Source organism: Amblyomma maculatum, chromosome 3, assembly GCF_055883805.1.
Source record: "Amblyomma maculatum isolate TAMU_Amacu chromosome 3, ASM5588380v1, whole genome shotgun sequence".
Lineage (NCBI taxonomy): Eukaryota > Metazoa > Arthropoda > Arachnida > Ixodida > Ixodidae > Amblyomma > Amblyomma maculatum.
The window spans coordinates 111958554-111969002 of record NC_139346.1 but is presented as its reverse complement, the minus strand read 5'-3'; the positions used below and the strand labels follow the sequence as shown (position 1 = coordinate 111969002).

At 43.2% G+C, this 10449-nt stretch overlaps 1 protein-coding gene across 3 annotated transcripts in view; it reads left to right on the top strand.

The window, feature by feature from the left end:
* The window catches only part of LOC146195703 (carbohydrate sulfotransferase 6-like), a 59163-nt gene that overhangs the window by 22841 nt on the left and 25873 nt on the right, over positions 1-10449 (top strand). Inside the window, exon 1 of one of the 3 annotated variants that reach the window (XM_084597883.1) lies at positions 3851-3983. The exons of the other annotated variants lie outside the window; for them this stretch is intronic. The gene's annotated coding sequence lies outside the window, so the exon portion shown is untranslated. Of the gene's footprint in view, positions 1-3850; positions 3984-10449 lie in introns of those variants that run through there. 3 annotated transcript variants of the gene reach the window in all.

Here is a 10449-nt window from a genome sequence, read left to right as displayed (position 1 = left end):
GCATGTCTGGAATAACTCCCTCAGATGACTCTCGAACACCAGGATCCCCCGTTAATTATCTGGTGTGTGTGGTGCACTCTTTGAGTAGGTTCACGGTGATTCAATTATTAACTCCAAAGTGCATGTATGTGTGATGAGCTCACCTCTCACCATTGTCGCTATGGATTCGTGAGTAGTTGAATTTAGAGTCTGGTCTGTGACCCAGTTATGAGCAGAGCGAGAGTGGCTCACTGCTGTATGGAGCCGTTACGAAAGGTGCGGGAAGAGAAATATTAAATGCTGTAGAAACAAGCCATTATTTAGCGTCGCGAAGTTTGTGCAATTTCAATAAGGACCTACGTGTGGGTTATGCAGAGTGCTGTGCTGGACAGTACCATTCAGGTGGTGCGCACAAGCGATTGCTGCAACTGTTGAATGAGCAAGGGTCCTCGGAAAGCGAGAATTATGAAAGCATGATGCCTTGATTTATATATTACATTTTGTGGCCTAGACTGAGCCGACATTTATGAACACGAAACACGGTACCTTGATACCTTTACTAGCTTTAGGGAATGATGAATTAGATAAGAAATGGAGTGATTCAGGAAAATACTGAAGAGCTCTCATTGGCGCTTCGAGGCCGGTTGCTCGATTCTATTCATTCAAGCGACGACGGGTACTCGAAATGTGGGCGTAGCATTCCACTACTGGCGAGATTGTTCCACGCCGCTATTTAAGCAAATATGTGGCTCAATGTGTCCACTGCACAAACGAGGAGTATTTGGCAGTCTATCGGACTCGTGACTGTCCGCTGCGCTTCGCAGGGCGCGGTCACGAAAAACTTGAGTCCTTTAGACATTTTTTGTTCAGTTCAGATTAGGGCACGTCTTCACCGCACAAACGTCCGATGTAGCGAGATATTGATCGCGAAGCGGCTATCTGTGGAACCAAAACGAGTAGACATGCTGCAGATTGCGTGAAAAACTTCGTTTAAGGATGTCCCAGTATTACAGTACTGGGGCAAGCACGGGACCTTCCAGAAAAAGATCAGTAGTCAACGACGCATCAGAATAACGAAAGCCAACCCCCTGGTTACCCGTGAAAGGGAGTGTTCAAAACAGTCCAGACTCTTAATTTTGCATTACGATTGCATGAAACTACATGGTTTCAGCACAGAGACCGATAGGAATCCGGCATGGACGATAGCTGGCCTTTCAGCAAGCAATTTTGTTTCCTATATCACTTGGATGCAGAAACTTTATTATCGCTCATTCCTGGACTTCATAAACTCAGCCAACCTTTTTCCTTTCATATAATCATTTATTAATTCTTCACCTCATACCTTACTGACGCCCTCAGGCAATAAACATCGCTACACAAAAAATGTCATTGTACGTGGCACTTCGCCTTGCCACCTCACCCTGAAGCCTGACGCTACTTGAATGGCGCTGGGAAATTGCGGCGGGGTTCAGTTGGTAGTGATTGCTTCTCGTACCCCACAGTTTTTATGCCGAATGACGCAGCTATCAATGCGAAATGATACATCAGTAAAGACCTCGCTTCATGGGGCGCCTACGTGCACGAACGTACGCTGGAGTCTGTATGCGCATCCGTGAAGCGCCAGGTGCCGAGCTGAGGTACGCGCGGAGCAGATATTTGTTCGTATCAAATATTTCCGCAGTGCTCTCTGCGCGCTCGCGCTGACGCACTTGCACCGGAGGAGGCTCGTCGGCTATTGTCTGGCGTGCAACAATCAGAGGATGCAGTTCTCGTGACTTCAGGAACTGCCTTTCACGCTGTCTCTGCGATCTCCCTCTCTTTTTGATTTTTTTTTTTAACATCGGTGCTGCGGTACATGGCAATGAGCGCACTGTCGATCGACAACAAAAGGTTCATCTCCGCAGTGTCGCGGCGGCACTCGTTGGGGCTCGCCAGCCACAGACAGCATAAAAATATCTTAAAGAAGCTATGTAGAGAGAGGTGGCGTCTGACGTGCTGTCGGGAGCACTGCGCGCAGATAAGAAAAGTGTGGACGGCAAACAATAAACAAGTGAAATGTGCTTAAAATCATCATGTTGCAATTGCGCAGACATCATTGAGCAAAGGCGATGAACGTCGCTCGGTGTCAAGCTACAAGAAGCAGTCGAACTGTTTCGATCGGTTTCAGCCTATGACAGTAAAACACTTTGTGGGGCATGTTGGTGCGTAGCTACTAATATTTCCAGCGCAGCAACGATTACACACAGACAAAGAAACGACAGGACATGCGCATCATGTCGTTTCCTTGTCTGTGTCTCGTCGTTGTTGAGCTGAAAAGATTCGTTTCAGCCTACGAAGTCTTACAACAATAGAGTAGCGCGGCCGCAAGAGACGCTTCATGGAGATGCGTACTTTTTCCAGCGTTATCAGGGCGCGGCACTGGGCACCTAAGCGCCTCGCTCGTGCGCCTTTCGTGTGCCCCACGGAGCGGGACCTTTACGCGCACCCTGCCCGTACCGCGTGCTTTTCGCAAGGCCGTTCAAATGCAGCGAACAGGCCGCCAGGTGACGTGGCAGGACAGCCGATACTGAGTCCAGCCACAGCATGGTCATTTTTTAATCTATACCAGCTACAACAGTGTAGCAAGCCTCCAATTCCTCCATGGTTTTTTTATCTTTTGCTACACTGGCGTAGCTGAAGTAAGTAAAAAATATGGCCCTTACTTGTCGGACGCATTCTCACGCATTTAACACCAGTCGAGGAGAAAACATAGTCCGCTTGCGTCTGGCTTATTTTCACTATGCTATGCTCGTTTCACCACAAATATTTGGTATTTTTATCCAGCTGTTATGTACTCTGCATCTAAAAACACTGAGATAAATTAGTTTTGGTTTCTTCTGAGATTATAGAATTTTCATTGACCGCCACAAACCGATCGGGTTTAGCTTGGCAAAAGCAAAGTAAGGGTGTAGTTTTATTGCCGTAGGCTTAATTTGCGATTCTATTGGCTGTGACTAAAACGTTTGATTTTCTCCAGCAAAATAAATATTAAAACTATATATTTGTTTTCCAAGAATTACACGAGGGCACCTATAATTTTCAACCCTAATAAAATTGAACCGCATAAGACTGCTTTGTGATGCTTCAGTTTCTAACATAGCGTTAAAACTAACGTTCAGCATTACTGCTTCTAATCCACAAAAATAGAGTAAAGGATTCTATTGTCTTCTACAGCTTTGGCAAAGACGAGTGGATAACGCAGAAAACAGAGAAACGCTTATTAATATATTGTTTTGTGGGGTTTAACGTCCCAAGGCAACTCAGGCTATGAGAGACGCCGTAGTGGAGGACTCCGGAAATTTCGACCACCTGGGGTTCTTTAACGTGCACTGACATCGCACAGCACACGGGCGCCTTGCTTTTCGCCTCTGTCGAAAAGCGGCCGTCGAGGCAGGGATTCGATCCAACGTCCTTGACAACAGTAGTAGAGCGCCGTAACCACTGCGCCGCCCCGGCGGGAGCACTTGTTAATATATTAACCACGTATTTTTCTTATAGCCTTCTAAGCAACCTATGAGCCATTAATCTCCACACCTGAAGAAGCCTTTATCGGTATCTGCTGTTTCGTGCGCGTTACTAGAAAGATATAAACAGAAAGGTTCGGCGGTTAGCTAGGCAGAGCCAGCTGTCTACTCTGCACGTAGGAATGAAGCCGATAATCCACGAACCTCCTCACTGTGACATAGGCGACGTCTAACGTACAGTGAATGTATTCCACACATGTCCATCTCGCTGTTTCCGGCCATTGGTGGTCTGTCCAACCTCAGCAGGCTGTTTTTGAGCTAAGGGTTTCCTTTTTTTCATGCGGCCCCATTTTGCAGGCATTGCGTAGGTTCACTACCCGACAGCCGCAGCTGCTGTTCATCCGGCGTTTTGAATAGGAATGCGTTTAAAGCTAGTTTACACAGTGACAGACCTTTTCGGTGCAGGCAGATGGGAGCCGCGGTCCTGAAGAGGGAGTAGAGGTGAGTGAAAAAGCTTGCCTGATATGGCTCTGCAGCACCTGAAATTAGACTGGTTCTAGCTTTCCTAATGCACAGTGCCGTTCAGTAAGTGTGGAAAACTGACGGGAAAACATTACGTTAGTTTCAAAGCAACATGAAGCAGACTGCGGAGAAGCATCAGGGAGCAACAAAGGCAAAATTAATATCATATCCGTATGCAGTAAGGCCGAACATTTCCTGCATTTATAACAAGCACCTGGCGTGACATTGATGGGAGATATACATTCAGTCAAACTGTGAAGATGGAGGTGTATCGAATGCGCGATGTATTTCCGCTAAGCTGCCTGCTAGGAGACTTTTTTTGCACTGAAGTGAGCGCATATATGGGTTTGTAAGAGCAAGTTACGCAGGTCCAAAAAATTAATTTTGCAGTCCTAAATGGTACCACCGTTAGTAGCGAACGTAGCGATCTGGAAAAGCACAGCATATTGAATAAATTTATGCCAATTTATAATTCACAAATAATAATTTCTATACCGTCTCTACATTCATGTGAGATCAGGCTCACTGCAAAGAGATGGTCTTGATTGTTTGCTTTATATTGTCTTTAATAATGATAAGCATAATAACACGGGGTCACGTGTAATACAGTGTATCAATAATTGCATCATTTGCTATAAAATATGTGCTGACGGTGACCGTGAGGCATAGCACTCAGAGCTAATGGAAACATTCATGGAGTGTTTATGTAGGAAAATGACCTAATTATACTAGAACTAGGTACAAGCAATTTGCACATTCCTCTTTCATATTAGATCCTCACATTTTATAATTATATTTGTGAGCGCATTGCTCACAAGTATGCAATAGGATTTTACATGGCATTATTCAGTTACCAATGTATGCGCTAATCGCTCAATCATATTTATCAAAAGTAGACAAACGAGCGTCATTTCTTCTAACAATTTATGCGTACTTTACATGAATAAATTTAAAATTGAATATATATATATATATATATATATATATATATATATATATATATATATATATATATATATATATATATATATATATATATATATATATATTCGATCCCTGTAAAAGTGTGTTGAATGTTCAATTTTTTCTTACCACTTTCCGGACCCCAATAGCACATTTCTAAAATTGTCTCGAATTATTTTCCAAATCATTACTACACAAACTCACTCGACTACAAAGATTTTATAAATTCTATGCACGATGTTGTTCGCGCGACTATTTTATACCATCCTGTGTCAGACACCCTCGCCGAGATCAGCCTTAATTCCAGATCATGTGGCTTCTAAGCCGCAGCAGAGGCTACATCGAGGAGGGAGTCGGTTGGATGGTTGTCATATGAACGTGTTTGGGCTGAAATGAAGCTGATTATGAATAAACCCCAGTGCATAGCGGGACAGTGTGAGATAAGCAAGGCAATGCGTACGGGGTTATCATGATGCACACGTACGTATTCCACTTACCGTGCAACTGGCTAGCGATCATTTTACAGTCAGCGAGTGCTTGCTGTTGTGCTTGTTGGAGAATACTGTTAATTTGGGTTACGATGATTCAACCTGATCAGATGGCGGTCAGGTTTTATGTTTTGTCATTCGCTCCATGATGATGCGTCAGAAAATTGCTAGCTCGTGAACGAAGTTTTAAGTCAGCGGCTAGGGAGTGCAGAAATGTGTTCCGCTACCTACCTACAGGTTAAGAGAAGCAGGTTTAGCAAACTGTAAATTTAAAGTAGCGTTTCTACTAGAAATGTACTGCTTTGAAATGCGCTAATAACGTTTAAAAAACAAAATTGTTTCAACTTTCCGAATGCCATTAGCAGCGGATAGGTCGGCGTGAGTGCACCCCTGGCTAAATATGAACACATGTTGTGGGACTACAGAGTGCTGTTGAGAGCTAGTTTTCCCTTCCAAGTTCTGCAACATGCATATTTCTATGAGACCAGACCATCCATATCCGGCATTACATTCGGCTACCAAAGGTTTTTGTCCCAAGTCCTCTTTTTTCTTATACACATCAACCGTTCAGTGCAATAATACACACCTGTCGCTGAGGATTGTGCTCTTTAAGCGCCAATAAATCAGCTATGATTTGATACCTCCTTATGTCTTTTTCAAATATACGTGTTCGGCTTCATCAGAAATGAGTAATGATTTCTTCAAGCGATTTGCATTCACTCTTCAGGCACACCTGTAACTACTTGTGTCCATATTCATTCCAAAGCTTTGCTTGTAAAAAGGTCCATGGTGCAGGTATTTCATCCCTTTATTCGCAAATATTGTGCCATACATTCTACATATCCTTTATAGATAAAATTTTTGTGCACCGACTTTGATGTGATATCTAACAAAGCCCATTAAGGGTTCGAACGCTGTGTAGCATTTAGCGTGTCGCTGCACTAAATTACTATTACGAAACAGTTAAGAGTTAGTTTTAGTCACTAGAACAGCATGGATATTAGTAACTCGAAATCTGTTCGCAATGGGTGCATTTCATACATTTCGACAATATGACACAGATTTCCCGCACTGTTATCATTTTTTTGACCATAGGCTCACTCTACTCTCTTTGGGTCGTGGAATTCAATGCTTAGATATCTTACATTGCCTCAAAGTACCTAGACGAATGAAATCATTTGGCAACTAGCTAACACTTTTCTGAGTCAGCATACTAAAAGTGCTGCGATGACCTAAACATTTCACTTTAGATTTCTTTAAAATAGAGGTAACTTTTTCTCGTGTATTATAGAAAATTTTAACAGTTTTTCGATCCTTACTCATGATTTTCAACGTAGTTTGGGGTTTTTACTCCTTATGTTTTGGGCGTTTCCATCTCGCAAGCATCTGAGGTGTCTCGAGTTTGAATGCTGTTAAAAGACTAATTGGGGCACAATTTTAATACGAAATCCCCTGGTACCTATCAGTTACCACTTCCTGCGAAGAAAATCTGCGGACGCCGCACGAGCCAAGTAAGGCTCTTGCTTCAATAAGCAAGTTCTACGGGCAATTCCGATCCGATGCTGTACCGATGCTCTACCGGCACCTATCGACCATATCTACACTATAAAACAGGTGATAGAAAAGCGCTCGGAATATAATCAGCCCTTATGCATAGCATTCATTGATTACAAAAAGAATTTGACTCAGTGCAAACTAAGGCGGTCATTCAGACACAAATACAAATAATTTTATTTAGCATCAACACTGATTATACAGTACTCGTGATGCCGCAGGGTGCTAGCAAAAAGCCTGCGATGGCTTGACAAAGGCTAGCACCCCGCTTACAGTGCAATACAGCACCATTGCGAATCGGGGTGTAGACAAACCATACGTGAAAGTACTGGAATATTATATAGCGGCTGCACAGAAAGCATAGTTCTGCATAAAGAAAGTAGCAAAATTCCTATACCAAAAGCTGTTGGGCAAGGAGACACGATCTCCATTGTACTATTCACAGCTTGCTTAGAGAAAGTATTCAGAGACTTGGATTGGGAGCAGTTAGGGATAAGGGTAGATGAAGAATACATCAGTAATTTGCGATTTGCTGATTACATTGCCTTGCTAAGTAACTATGGGTGTGAACTGCAAAGAATTATTGATGAACTAGACTAGAAACGTAGAAAGGTAGGCTGAAAAATCTATATGTAAAAGTCCAAGGTAATGTTCAACAGCCCCGGCAAGGAACAACAGTTTACGTTAGGGAGCGAAGCACTGGAAGTAGTCGGCGAATATGTCTACTTAGGACAGGTAATAACCGCAGATCCTGACCATGAAAGAGAAATAACAAGGAGAATCAGATTGGGATGGAGCGCGTTTGGCAAGCACTCATAGACTATGACTAGCAGATTACCGGTATCGCTCAAGAGGAAAGTATACAACAGTTGCATTTTACCTGTACTCAGCTATGGGGCTGAAGCATGGGGGCTGACGAAGAGGGTTTTACTTTAGTTGAGGTCAACGCAGAGGGCTATGGAAGGAAAAATGGTAGGAGTAATGTTACGAGATAGGAAGCGTGCAGAGTGGGTCAGAGAAATAACTCAAGTTACTAACATTCTAGTGTAAATCAAGATGAAGAAATGGGCATGGGCAGTACATGTAGTGCGAAGAGAGGATGACCGATGGTCACTTAGGGTAAGCAACTGGATTCCAAGGGAAAGAAAGCGTACCAGGGGCGGAAGAAAGTTAGGTGGATGGATGAGTCGAAGAGGTTCGCAGGGATCCAGTGGATGCAGCTAGGAAAGGACCGGATTAATTGGAGGAATATTCAAGAGGCCTTCGCCGTGCAGTGGGTATAGTCATGGGGATGATAATGATGATGATGATGATGATGACCTGCGATTCGTCAACTGGGTGAACCTCGATTCTCACACAGCCTCTTCATATGCGCGTCAGCGACGTCACTTCCATAAGAGATCCCAGGGAGCTGGTGGCATTCGGTGCTTATGTCTGTTCTAAAGGCCTCCGAGCAATCTACTATCTTCAGTAGAACTAGAGAACGCAAAATATCTGATTATCGGCTCTAGGCACGAGGGGCCAGCGTCGAAGTCTTTACCGATGTGACTAGATAGCCACCCAAACGACAATTCCGGACGAGCGAAAATGACAGTGGAACTTTACGTCAATAACAAAGACGGTTGCAGCTGTTTTAAGCGATGACTTTCGCTGCTGCTTCCCACTCATGACGGTCCCGAGTTGGGTCCCGAATATTTCACCGCTCTCGGCTTTGTTCCGAGCTCGCATGCCAGTCAAAAAGAATAATATATGCCTTTAGCGTGGAATGTTAGGCACGTCACGCTATGGGTATAACATTCCTAACGTGCTTGCAGGCTGCAGCAAAATCGGGGAGAAGAACATCAGTGATTTACCCGTGGAAACATAATTGGTGCAACTGCCCTAACCACATGGAGTGTGTACTGACGCTGATGTTTTACCACAAACTTAAATAGCACAGATGTTCTCAACTCAGTATTGCAACTATCAGAGGGGCGGCAGAAATTTAGGTGGGCGGATGAGGTTAAGAACTTCGCAGGGGTCAAGTAGATGCAGCTAGCACAGGACCGGGTTAATTGGAGTATGTACCCTGCAGTATGTATAGTCCGGCTCCTGATGCTGCTGCTGATGTTGATATAACAGAAAGCGATCAGCACGTATCTGCATGGTGTGGCTCCCAAAGCATCAGCCTCAGAGTACGACCGTTGTACATGCACACAGCAATTATTCATCGGAATCGTGTCACAGCTGTCAGTGTGGACGCACCACGAGCTTCTACAGGTGCCAAATAGCCAAAATGCTGTTTTTAGAGCGCTTCTTTTAATAGAACGGGTATAAAGGCAGGACATCATTTTTAAAAGGGTCTGTTTTCTGAACGTACACATTGAAAAAATACGAAAGTTTATTTTCGGCACCAACCCTATCGGTAAAGCTTCTCCCTGGGCGAGTTGGTGATATTGTATCGACATCCAAGCTGTTAATGTAATTCATATGTTGGTCGCAACTGCTCAACACTATTATTTAGAGACGATTTTACAAATAATGTATTCAAAAGCACCAAAACGTAAGATTTCATTTTTAGATGAGGAACTCTAGATTCTATCGACTTTGTTGAGAATACATTCAGTGTAAAGATCCCTGAGAATCTTTCAATTTTGGAGTAACTGTTGATACTCTGAGCGAACGTAACGCACATGTTGATGGGAATGGTTTAGGCTTTCAATACATTGCACAGACATGTGTTTATACATCCCCCCCCCCCCCCCCCCCCTTCCCAACGTGTAGTTAATTTCAGCATAAAAAAGGCGGCTGGTTAGAAAACACAAAAGTCAGACAACTGTAGACTATAGCAACATTCTTTAATGAGCATATTCATAGAAATGGTTTAAAATTCGGAAGCATAGCAACAATTTTCTTCTGGAATTCATCCTGCGCTCGCGTTGTGTAATTATGAATGCTATAAAAAATTCATGGGGCACAGCGTAGAAAATGCAAAAAAAAAAACGAAAAAATAAAAACCGCAAGACTGTTTAGGAAGAATCTGCAGCTATATTGATTGATATGGAGTAGTTATAAAATGTGAAAAAAAATAAGTTTGAAATTCTTTCTCAAAATTCGCCTGAGATTCTGAGCGTTTAATCTGGTGAACACATTAGGAAAACATTGAGGAATTTTCAATTGCGCAGTTGTTACTGCTATGTCCCTAACAGTAAGAACGTTATGGCGAACAGCAAGATTCTGGCGGAAGCAGTGACGTAATAGAATTTGTGTCTATTTTTTATACCCTGTCTATAAAAAAATTAAATTCTAGGGCCTAGAATTAGTTTCTTCGGTGTATTATATTCTAAATTTATAAGTAATTGGGGGGGGGGGGATGATAGATGTGTTCATGGCGCAAAATGGCAGGACACGGGCTGTATTATAAAATTTTGGCTCTGCTATTTGACGTCTAATACTGATTC